A 13,457-nucleotide genomic window follows, 5' to 3' on the forward strand; every position below is an offset into this window, starting at 1 on the left:
ATATACTGAAAACTCCTTCATTATGACACAGGACTTTCATGGGTGCTGAACATGTGTACTGACTTGGTTCTGAATTATGTTAAAATTTAATTCTATGAATAGGAAAATATAGCATGCCAAAGCCATTTTAAAATAGGAATTACATAAAATATTTTAAAATAAGTCAATAATTGATGAAATTATAAAAGTAACATATGTTAAAATATTCAAACAGCAAATAAAATTAAGTTAAAAGGAAAGTGCCAGCTTCCCTTACTTGGAGATCCATTCCCTAAAATAACTATTGTTAATTTCTGCTTTATTTTTGTGGCTGTACAATGTAGTAACATTAAATATTCTTCTTTCTACATTTCTTTAATATCAATGTAAACAGCTTTTATTTTCCCCTTTTGAAGTATTCTATAATAGACCAGTTCTTCCTTTCAGATCGTACCGCATTGTCTCTTTTGTTGTATATTAATTATATTTGTTTTACATATTTTTGGTTACCTATATTTTTAAATGCATTAATTGAGGTATAAATCACAAATAGTATTTTGATTATTTGCTAGAAAATATAATTTTTAGCCTGTATTTTGCTTCTAGGTCAGTGACAAAATTTAGAATCAATAAGTAGAATGAAATATTAAAATTATTTAAATATTTTTCATTAAAGAAGAATCTTTTCAGTTTCAGGATTCAGCTATCAACACATATTCTAAAACCTACTAAGTAGCTCTGTTTTTGTTTTTTTATTCCCAGGTTTTTGAAATTCTTGATTTTCCAGTTTTTTAAAACATTGTTTTTAATAATTTAAAATTTATACAAATCTACACATATTTTTCTTTCAAAATTTATAAAAAGATTTACCAGGCAAGAAATTCTGGTTTTAATATAATTTTGTGTCAGAACTAGCTTTCAGCCAAAACCGGTTTGGCTCAGTGGATAGAGCGTCGGCCTGCGGACTGAAGGGTCCCAGGTTTGATTCCGGTCAAGGGCATGTACCTTGGTTGCGGGCACATCCCCAGTGGGGAGTGTGCAGGAGGCAGCTGATCGATGTTTCTCTCTCATCGATGTTTCTAACTCTCTATCTCTCTCCTTTCCTCTCTGTAAAAACTCAATAAAATATATTAAAAAAAAAAAAAAAAAAGAACTAGCTTTCAGTTCTGCTGAATAAAAGTCTAGTGCTTATTTGAATCATTCATTTAGGAAAATTTGTTAGTGTTTCTTTCCCCCATTAAAAATGTTTTCTCTGAATGGTTAGAATGAAAATTTCATAGCATTTTATCTGTGTTGTGCTCTGCTTATTGATCCTGTTGGTCTATGTGAGCTCAATCTGGTTAATCTTATTTCTAGCTTCAAGAACTTTCTTCTCTTAAATCCTCTCTTGAGTTTGCTGAAACTCTGAGTTTGTAGATGTTGGACTCAATGACTCAATGCTGGACTTCTTGAATATTAGCTTTCTTCTTATAATTTCTATTTATATCTTTCTTCTCTATGTTCTAATAGTGACTTCTGATATTACCCATGCCACCATCTTCTTTCTCATTTGTAACCATTTAATTATTTTAGTTAAGCAATTATATACACACACACATATATATATCCTATCTAATAATAGAAAACATGGTAATTGACCGTACCTTCGCTATGCCTCCCATTGGCTGATCAGGGAGATATGCAAATTAGCTGCCAACAAAGATGGCAGCTAATTTGCATATGTAGGCACCAAGTGGAGGAGTGAAGACTGAAGGCGGCTCCGGCCGGAGCAGCAAAGGCTTGTAGGTGGCTCCGGCCAGAGCAAAGGCCTGGGTCCCCGGTGCTAGAGGAAAACTGGTGCCGGCAGCCAGGGGAAGAGAAGGCCTATTGCATAAATCTTTTTGTGCAACAGACCTCTAATAAATATATATATAAATTTCTTGTGTATTTTGTTCTCTGATTGCTAGTTTTTATTAGTAGTCTGTGATTATTTTATGGTACATTATTGTTTTAAATATCTTGGACATAAATAATATGAATTAAAAGTTCTTTTTTTATAGTGGGTGTTAGTTCTGTTTGTTCACATTAATCTTTATCTCTTTTTAAATGTTCATATAACTATTGACTAATAGAAATGCATGGTACTATCTATAATAATAAAAGCATAATATGCTAATTAGACAGGATGTCCTTTTGTAAGACCTTCCAGACAAAGTCGGAGCTGCGAAAGAAGCCCGGGTCCCTGGTGCCGGAGGGAAGCTGGTGCCAGTGGCCGGGGTAAGGAAGACCTACTTTTGCACAAATTTCATGCATCAGGCCTCTAGTTTCATCTCTAAAAGATTATGATTGATTTCTCAGCACGTCTCCTTGAATTAGATGGTGACTGCAGAATTGCATAAATGAACAAATGATGATATTAAGTGGTTAGATCAGCCATGGGCAAACTACAGCCCGCGGGCTGGATCCGCCCCGTTTGAAATGAATAAACTATTGAAAAAAAAGACCATACCCTTTTATGTAATGATGTTTACTTTGAATTTATATTAGTTCACACAAACACTCCATCCATGCTTTTGTTCCGGCCCTCCGGTCCAGTTTAAGAACCCATTGTGGCCCTCGAGTCAAAAAGTTTGCCCACCCCCGGGTTAGATTCTCTATAGAGAATTTTGTAGGATATATTCAGGCAGATTTTTTTTTCCTACCACTGTTGGAGAATTAAGAAATGCTTTTATTTTGATAGCAGAGATATCTGACGTTTTCACCCTTAGCTAGAGCTGCGTTTTCTTTCTTCTTTCTATTCCATTTCTTTCTCTTCCCCAAATATCCATAATAGGAATCTCGAGTTGATTCCTCATACCCTCTAGAACAAATTTTCTGAGGCCTGGTATTGGCAGTTCAAAGAGAGAAATGGCCTGAGTGACTCAAGTTTTTTGTGCTCAGTTTTTCAGTTACTTATCTTCCTATTTCATCAATGATGCACAACTGCCTTTCAACATGTTGATTCTGACCTGAAGCACTTTCTAGGGATTGCTGAAAGAATTTATATCAGATTTGGTTGCAGTTCTAATATACCAACTTATTTGATTTTTACAGTAACTTTTGATACTGGTACTAGTATTAACCTTTTTAAAAAACTTAGTTGACTGAAAACACTATGCACCTATGATTTGTCACACAGAAAGTAAATAGCAGAGACATAATTGATATATTAGTGCATGGTGTGAATATAAGTGTTTTCAATTATTGTTATTATTATTAAGTTGCTCTAAGACACAATATTCTTAGCTAGAAATTATAAAATTTTCATAAATATTGTTTTTACATGAGTATTTCTAAAGAAATTGTTGTGTCAATAGAGGTCATTTCTTATGTCTATAGTCTTCATTGTATATGTTGAACTGTACAGTATGGCAGCAGCTAGCTACATATGTCTATTTAAATGCATAGTTAAGTAAAATGAAATGAAATGAAATTAAAAGCTCATTGCTGATTAAGAGAGACCTCCTTGCTACAAATCTTGCTCATATGTGCCTGGTCAGTGTGAACATCAGAATAAGTATGCAGAGAGGGTGAGCAAGAGAGAAATGGGAACTGTGAAGATATTAGTGATAGATTCCTTTTATTTTATAGATTTACCCAGGATAAGCTTAACCCTGCATGGACTTTATACTCATTGTCTGTATCATTATATTCCAAGGCACCAGATAATATTCAGATTTCTGTACCTAATATTAGACCTATGAAGCTAAAATTATTATTTTTTAAAACTATATTTTTTTGATTTCAGAGAGGAAGGGAGAAGGAAAGAGAGGCAGAAACATCAATGATGAAAGAGAATCACTGATCAGCTGCCTCCTGCACTTCCCTGACTAGGGATTGAGCCCACAGCCCAAGCATGTGCCCTTGACCAGAATTGAACCCAGGACCCTTCAGTTGCAGGCCAACGCTCTATCAATTGAGCCAAACTGGCCAGGACAAGCTAAAATTATTAAGTGTTGGACTTGGGAATCTGTATTTTCAACCAGCTCCCTTAGGCTTTTTATGTACTCTTCAGTTTTGAGAGCCATTGCACTAAGTAGTTATCGTGATAAATAGATGAGACATTTGGAATTAGTCACTATTTATGAGAATTTTGTGTACCACTCACATTCTCAATACTTACTTCACCATTTTTCAGGTAATTAGTTTTAGTTCTGTCATAGTGATCGATATTAGCTATTAATTTATGCCATTGTTTGGATGTTAGTAAAATAAAACAAATTACACATGTGTAATTACTATTCATTTTATCAGTCATAAATTTGTTTTGGCATGTCATTAATTTAGTAGATTTTGTATTTGAATCGTAATGCCTATTTACCATGTGTAATGGCATTACTTCTGATTTTAGAAGACATTGAACAGTAATGTTATAAAAGAAATTAAGCTATTGTAAATATTGCTTACAACAAAATAACATTCTAAAAAATAACATTCTAGAAAAGGCAAATAATTTCTAATAGTTGAGTTCTCAGATAATATATATATGATCGCTTATATTATTTAAGCTATGTTTGATTATACACATTTTGAAAAGGCACAGTCATTAAAATTAAATTTAAAGTAAAGTTATGAAACTTCATTCTCTAAACATAGCTTAAGAAAAAAATAACTAAATTCAATACAAATACCTGTTATAAAAGCATAACTTCTCTGTGAAAACTTATGTAAAATATTAGGAAAGGTTGATAACATTGAAAACTATACTTAAAACCACTTAATACAAGATTAAAGAATATTTGTCAATAAAGGGCATTTAAAATGATTTACTTAAAAGAGTATAGTATAATTTTTTCATAAACATTGGATAAGAAAATATTCTTAAATAGAACACAAAATGCATAAATTGGAAGAGAGATATTGGAACTAAAATCTTATATTCATCAATTGACACACAACATGATGGTGGTAAAATTGCAAGACATATAACAGGAAATGTATTTGCAAAATATGTAAGCAGATTTATTGCTTCAAAAACTGAAGGAGCTATATAAATTTAAAAGTAGAAACAAACCATCCCACAAAATAACTCAACAGTCCCTTCATAAAAAACAGATACCAATAGCCAATAAATATATGAAGACATTTTTAACCCTTTAATCATCAGAGAAATTAATACTAAAACAACAATATGATATCACCACACATACAACTGGGTGGCTAAATATGGACATAAATGATTAACTACATGAAAAATTAAAACAGGTTAAAACAGACAACAGTGAATGTTGACAAGAATATGAAATAATGAAAATTTTCATACATTAGAGGTGATGCTACAAGGTGGTGCAAAATTCTAGCAAATTCTGATAATTTAAACTGGTTCAACTTCTTTGGCAAACTGACACTGTCTTCTAAAACTGAAAATATGTATAATTTATTACTAAAGTATTTCACTCCCAGGCATACATATACCACAGAAGCACACACAAGTATGTCACACAACACATACTTGAGAATGTTTGTGGTAGCTTTATGTGTGATAGTTTCACATTAAAAAACATCCAGATTTCTGTTACCTACAAAATAAATTATGTATTCAAGGAATGAGTACACTGAAGCTATTAAAATTTTTAAAAGACATAGATGAATCACACAAGTACAATATTGGGAAAAAGAAGCAAACACAAAATGGTATAATATTGTATAACCTCACTTATATAAAATCCAGCTTTTTTACAATGGGTTTGATTTCAGACACAGATGTGAAAATCACCACTAAATCTAAGCCAAAATGGGAATGGAAAATATTCATATCAATATCACCATCATTGGACTCATACATTTGGGCAAGTCTAACACTACTGGCCATCTGATCTGCAAATGTGGCAGGATCAAAAAATCTGAGGAGTCTGCTGAGATAGAAAAAAGCTCCTTCAAGTATACCTGGTTGAAAGCTGAACATGAGCGTGGTATATGGGAATCCAAGATCAGCAAGTATTATGTGACCATCACTGATGCCTCAGAACAGAGATTTCATTAAAAACATGATTCCAGGCACATTTCAGGCTGACAGTGATGTCCTGGTTGTTGCTACAGGTGTTGGTGAGTTTGTAGCAGGAATCTCCAAGAGTGGGCAGATGTGTGAGCATGGCCTTCTGGCTTACATATTGTGTGTGAAACAACTAATTGTTGTTAACAAAATGGATTCCACTGAGCTGCATTGTAGCCAGATGAGATAAGAGGAAATTGTTAAGGAAGTCAGCACATACATTAAGAAAATCGGCTACAACCCTGACCATAGCATGTAGCATTTGTGCCATTGGGGGTGGAATGGTGACAATATGCTGGAGCCAAATGCTAACATGCCTTGGTTCAAGGGATGGAATGCCATCCATAAATATGGAAATGCCAGTGCAACCATGTTGCCTGAAGCTCTGGATTGCATTCTGCAACCAACTTAGTCAAATGACAAACCCTTGCATCTACCCCTCCAGGAGTCTACAAAATCGATGGCATTGTTACTGTCCCTGTGAGCCCAGTGGAGATTGGTGTTCTCAAACCTGGCATAGTTGTCGCCTTTGCTGCAGTCAACGATGCAGCGGAGGTAAAGTCTGTTGAGATGCACCATGAAGCTTTGAGAGAAGCTCTTCTGGGACCATGTGGGCTTTAATCTCAAAAATGTGTCTGTCAAAGATGTTCCTCCTGACAATGTGTCTGGTGACAGCAAAAATGGCCCACCACTAGAAGCAGCTGGCTTCATGGCTCAGGTGATTACCCTGAACCAGCCAGGCCAGATCAGTGCTGGACACGCAGCTGTTCGGGGCTGTCACACAGTTTGCAGTGCTTGCAAATTTGCTGAGCTGAAGGAGAAGATTGATCGTCGTTCTGGGAGAAAGCAGGAAGATGGCCCAAAGTTTTTGAAATATGCTGCTGCTGCCATCGTTGATATTCCTGGCAAGTCCATGTGTGTTGTGAGCCTCTCTGACTACCCTCCTCTGGGCTGTTTTGGTGTTTGTGACATGAGACAGCCAGTTGGTGTGGGTGTCATCAAACAATGGAGAAGAATGCAGCTGGAGCTGGCAAAGTCGCCAAGTCTGCCCAGAAAGCTCAGCAAGCTCATGAATAGTATCCCAATATCGCCACCCTAGTCCTAATCAGTGGTGTAAAGATGGCCTCAGAATTATTTGTCTCAATTGGCCATTTCCATTTAATAGTGAAACATTGGTTAGTGATTACAACACATCATAAAACCTTCAGAAGGAAAGGAGAATGTTTGTGGGCCACTTGGGTGTTTGTGCATGCACATGTGTGTGTATGTGTGTGTGTGTGTGTGTGTGTGTGTATGGCAGTGAAGTTTTTAGTTCTTAGAATCAGTACTTTTTAATGGAAAAAGAATTTTGAGACACATTAAAACAAAGTTATTGAGGAAAAAAAAGTCCAAAACAGACAAATTTGTATTTTGAAGGAAGTCAGAATCACAGTTTCCTTAGGAAAAGAGCATGAGTCTGGCAACTGGGACAGGGCAGGAGGGGAGGGTCCTCTAAAGAAACTTGTTTCAATTTGTTTAACTGGTTAGTGATTTCATAATTGTATTCACTTGGTGAAGACTCATTCAGCTATAGACTTATTATTTGCACCTTTATTATGGAGCCTATACTTCAATGAAAAGTTAAATAATTTAGCTTATTATATTATTATTGTGCAACTCAAAAACTATACTCCAGAAAAAATCAACAAATTGTACCAAACAAATTTCATACTGTGGTACATTTAATGAAAACAATTTTCTTGTTGCCTGAGATGGTTTCACTTATACATGTTTAAAACAACATAAAGTAATGTTAAATTAAGTAAAAAAGATAATAGTATAGAAGAATCTCTAAATTGTATCATTTAACTCAGTATATAGAGTTCTTCTCAATGATAGTGTGCATGCATATTCTACTTTAGTAAAATACCATTTAATTCACAAAATGTTTATTAAAGTCTTAAATGTGATTGAGGACAATATGGCATAGATCTTATATTTACCTCAAGGAAGTAACCATCTATATGGATATTTAAGGAATATTCACTCTTTTATATTTAATACTAGAGGCCCAGCGCATGAAATCGCACGAGACCCAGACTCCCCCCCTACCCCTTCCCCCCTCCCACCGGTGCTGTGGGACCTAGAGTCCTGCCTGCAACCACCACAGGACCCATCAATGAACCTCCTGGTGACCGGTCATTTGGTCATTCTGGCGTTACGGCATTAGGGCCATTGGCTTTTTATAATATAGACTAGAGGCCTGGTGCACGAAATTCAGGTAGGGCCCCTAGGCCTGGCCAGTGATCAGGGCCTATTAGGGCTTTCTTTACCTGTCTTCTGCCCCCGCTGCTGTCACTACTTGCCATTTGTGCAGAGCTGCACCCACCTCCACTGCCACCAGTTGCCTCCCTCTGTAGGCGACAGGCATGGGGTGCAATTGTTTCGTTGGCCTAAGCCTCCCTCTGCAGGGCAATTGATCACAGGGCCCCCAGATCAATCTCCCCACAGAGGGAGGTCTTGCCCACCCATCACAGCACTACCAGCCTGGTGGCCCAGGGCAATCAACTGGCCGGGGATCTGAGATCGATTGCCAGGCAGAGGGTGGCCTGGGCCTCCCTCTTTAGGGTGATTGTGGAGCCCCCCATCTCCCCAATCAATTGCCCTGTTGGCCAGTGGCCAGGCTTCCCTCTGTGGGGCGATCATGGGGTGATGGCAGGACCCCCTGACCAATTGCATCGCAACCACCTTAGCTGGCCTGGCACCAGTGCGTGTCATAGTGTGGTTGTCTGGAAGATCATCCAGATGGTCGTTCTGCTGTTTGGTCGGTCAATCAATTTGCATATTAGGCTTTTATTATTATAGATATTTTCACACTTTGATATATAATTTCAATACAAGGCACAAAGTAATCATTATTACAAGGGTCCAATGTCTGTATCCTTTTTATATTTAAAGGAAAGGAAAATCTCTTTGATATAAAGGTGAAATTCATGCTAGTTTAAAAATTATATCACTGTGAAAGCTATTGGAAAGGATTTTAAGGGATTGGAGAATGGCTATTCTTGTTACAGGAAACAATTAAGGATAAGAGTGAGACGAGGGCTCTCCAGGAAAAGATGATTACTTTAGCTGAAAAGGAACTGTTGAAAACTGTTGGATATTTCCAAATAACAGCTGGTCATACTGTTTGCCAGCTTTGTGAAATAAAAATCTGAAAGAAATGTAGGACAAGATTTGGAATTTAGTGGGGCTAGTTTATAAGGATGATTTTTAAGTAGGATAAAGATTATGTATTTAATTTATTAGGCTCTTATAGAGGTATTTCTTTGAAAAGTTTTGATTTAAGATACCCTGTTTAGGAGTATTAAACTACTACTGACATTTTAGGGATTAGAAAAGAAGGCTTATGTAGTAAATTGCCCTTTTAGGAGAATATAACAATAGTTTATAGATGAGAGTAAATAAGCAAACCACCTTGAACAGTAAAAGCAAGAATAGAAAAAAAAAAAACCCTAAGGCCATTGTAGAATATATTGGTCCTAGTGTTTTTTTTATAAATTGAGGTATAATTGACATATAAATTCATATTAATGTAAAGCATACAACAGAATGATTCAACATTTGATATATTGAGGCATGATCACCACATAATTATAGTTCTTATTCGTCACCACCTATAGTTTTTTTTCTTGTGTGAACTTTTAAGATCTACTTTTAGCAACTGTCAAAATATGCAATACAGTATTATTAACTATAGTCACCATGCTTTATATTATATCCTATGACTTATTTTAAAACTGGAAGCTTGAATCTTTGACTCTACCCATTTTGGTCAATCACCACGCCCCTCCTCTAACAGTCACCAATCTGTATCTGTGAGCTTATTGTTGTTGTTTTCCAGATTCCACATATAGGTGAGATTATATGGTATTTGTCTTTCTTTGTCTTACTTATTTCACTTACATAATTCCCTCAAAATCCAAGGTTCCTAATATTCCATTGTGTGTGTGTGTGTGTGTGTGTGTGTGTGTGTATGCATCACATTTTCTTTACCTATCAATGGACACCTTTTCCATTTATGGACACTTAGGTTGTTTCCATGTCTTGAATATTGTAAATAATGCTGCAATAAACAAGGAGGTGGTGCATAATCTTTTTGAGCTAGTGTTTCGCTTTCTTTGGATAAATACTCAGAGGTCTTAGTCTTAGAGTTTGACTGAAAATCAGAGAAGATAACCTGGGGTCTATCATGGCTTCACAGTTTGAGATATATGTGATTAGGTATCGGGTATAGGAAAGGGGAGACCTAGCCAAGTCAGCAAAATGGTTTTCCTTATCATTCATAGGAGCTCGCCAATGAATGGAGAGAGATCAGATAATAAATGGAATTGAAGGCAGAGAAGGGTCAAGGGAAACTATTTTCTTTTAGAGTTAAATCAATGCTTTCCTTTTAATCACAATTTTTAAAACATTCTTTATATTTCAAATAAGTTTTTACTTTATTTTATTGAGAAACAAGTTAATACTTGGTTATGTTTTCAAATACTTTTCTGAAAAGCATCATTCAATTTTACTTGCATTATAACTATATATTTTCGTGAAGGTAGGGTTTCATAAGTCTAAAAGAATCTAAATAGACTTTTATATTGCTTGAGTTAACTATTTAAATTTAAATTGTTCAATTATTTTTTAAATGTATGTCAAATATTATTGTAACCAAATATGATTGCCTCTGTTATTCTTTTCGTGTGAAATCTTTTTTTTTTAATTATACCCATTCTAATTTTTTGCCATTTACCTCAGAGAAAGCTGGATATCATCTCATTTTCAAGGTAAATCCTTCCTACCCATGTCTGTGTTGAGTGCTACTCATCATCTAGTTCTAGGAACATGGTATAATGTTAACCAGGTCAGTTGCTTGTACTTTTGATTTTCCTCTCAATTTTAGATCCTTTCCTATAGATGTCAAAGAAGCTTATATTTTCCAAAGTCTTAAAACTGATACCCCTTGCCTTGCCACATTTCTGTGCATTCAGTGAAAACCTTTGCAAAGGCCAGAATTTCTATAATAATTTATATAATTTTACTTTCTTATAATTTTGTACTCTTGAAAATTTTGTAATGTGACTTATTTTCCTGTCACTCTTATGAAACTGTTCTCTCAAATCATTAGTTAGTTTAGTCTTTGAATGGAAGATTTTTGTAATCCTTCTTAGACCTTCTTTAACATTTAGACCTGTTGATTACCCTCTCCCTCTTGAAAACCAGTTTTATGCAGGTTTAGATCTTCTCCATATTCTCTGATGATTCTTTCTCTTAGTTCAGATTCTATGTTGGATCTTTTCTTTCTAAAGTTTTTCATTGATGATTAGTTGACTTTAGCTATTATTTTGTGTGACAATGTGACACATTTCATTCTATTAAATTCCAATATGAATGCAAATTTGCAGTTGTATTAACAGCTTTATGTGAATAGCAGGCTCACTTTTTGAACTTAATAAGTCTGTAAACAAACTTATTTTTTTTCAATCTCTGTTGTTCCTTTAGCTTATTTCTATTTTCTAAAGGACACCACTCTTTGTCTTGCTTTTATTTGTTAATTTTTTCCAAAATATTTTGAGATCATTATATCTGAAAGATTAGTAGGAGAGACAGATGTGTAAACTCTCAGCCAGAATGAAGGCAGATTAGAGCTGGAGTTGGAGACTATCTATGACCATGTGATTAGAGGACTTCTGAGAAACTGTATGGTATGTAGCTAAACTTCATCAACTGGAAGAATGGAGGGATAGACATTTAGCCAACATCATTAGCACTCTATTTGATAAGGGTTGCTTTACTTGTAAACTCTTCCAGACCTCTGCCAGACCTCTGAGTTGTATGCATCTGAGAGCGAAGGAATTCTGAAGTTATCTGACTTCCATGTCTCTGAGAAACCTCATGGCAGAAAATAAGAGACTCACAGTGGGCAACCAAGGCAGGCACACTTGAGTTACACTTACAAGAAGCTAGCTAGCCTATGCTGGTCAAAATGCTTAGAGTTAGTTGCTGCAATCTTTGCCAAAATAAGAGATGAGTGGAGAGAATGTAAAGCAGTGAGTAAGAAATGTCTGACTCATTGTAATTATCCTCTGTTTTAACAGACCAGATTACTTTCATACTTGCCTATTTCAATCAAGCTAATCTTTCCTTTCCGGTACTCTCTTCCCAGCTCTGCCTATCTTAATCCCACCTGCTCTTTAATTCCAAACTCATATTATCCTTCCTTGATTTTTTCCCATTAATAAGAAGCTATTTCCTTCTCTTAACTCTTATATCCCGATACAGTCATCTCTATTTGCTCTAATGAAATGAATTTTAGCTAAAGACAAGGATATTTTTCTCTTCCTTGTAATGTTTGATTCTATCCAAACTAATACATCAGTAAAAGTGTGTCATGATGATATCATATCTATGAAAAGTTATTAATTCCATTTGAGCTACAGTTGTCTTATCTATATAATCTAAGTTAATATTTATTCTGCTGGGTTGTTTTGAGACAGTATAGGGGTAACATCCAAGCCTCATCTTGACTGAAAGAACTCCATCTTAGAGGCCTGAAGGTGACTCTTTGGTTTCAGTAAAATTTTGTAGTTGAAATGAATCTAACCACATCTTTAAATAAAAGACAGTATGACAATAACATCCTTTCTTAACATCATGTTCTGCAAACATAGTTGTTTTGTCAGTTAAGTAGTGACTAGAATATTTATGAAGCATTTTTTTAAAAAATATATTTTATTGATTTTTTTGCAGAGAGGAAGGGAGAGGGATAGTTAGAAACATCAATGAGAGAGAAACATCCATCAGCTGCCTCCTGCACACTCCCTGCTGGGTATGTGCCCACAACCAAGATACATGCCCTTGAGCGGAATCGAACCTGGGACACTTGAGTCCACAGGCTGACGTTCTATCCACTGAGCCAAACCGGTTAGGGCGTGAAGCATTATTTTATAGATCCTTGGAGTGGTCCACTGACCATGGAAAACATCTTATGAGTACCCTGGGGTCAACCACCAGCAGATGACAATGGGTCATAATAGTGAGTCAACTGAATGAGTCATTCTCATTCACAAGCCCCAGGGCCCTTATAGAAACCTCCACAAAACTCCTCTGGGAGCTCTACTTCTCTTTTCTGGTTGACTGCCCAGTGCCCAAGCTCTTTTCAGTAAGCTCTGTCTGCTTGATCTTGTACTGAGTTCCATTTCTATGAAACTGAAACCCAAGAACCTGACATTCAAGGTCCAGTAATAATTTCAAGTTTTAAATAATAAACTAGAAGTAATATGCCTGCACAAAATAAATGCTCTCTGAAAAGTTATCATCCTACTTGCAAGACCACACTAGAGATTAGGCAATTGATTGTTTTTTGTTTTTTCTTTATGTTCCTCTGAAGTAATTCATTGCAGTTTGGTTGCTCACAGCTAAGCAATATTTCTCTCTCCAG

The 13,457-nt window shown here is 35.7% G+C and overlaps 1 pseudogene; it reads left to right on the forward strand.

The window, feature by feature from the left end:
* The first annotated feature begins 5,731 nt into the window (after window positions 1-5,731).
* LOC118658515 lies at window positions 5,732-7,066 on the forward strand (annotated as a pseudogene).
* Window positions 7,067-13,457: the final 6,391 nt, after the last annotated feature.

Source organism: Myotis myotis, unplaced genomic scaffold, assembly GCF_014108235.1.
Source record: "Myotis myotis isolate mMyoMyo1 unplaced genomic scaffold, mMyoMyo1.p scaffold_m19_p_1, whole genome shotgun sequence".
Taxonomy (NCBI): domain Eukaryota; kingdom Metazoa; phylum Chordata; class Mammalia; order Chiroptera; family Vespertilionidae; genus Myotis; species Myotis myotis.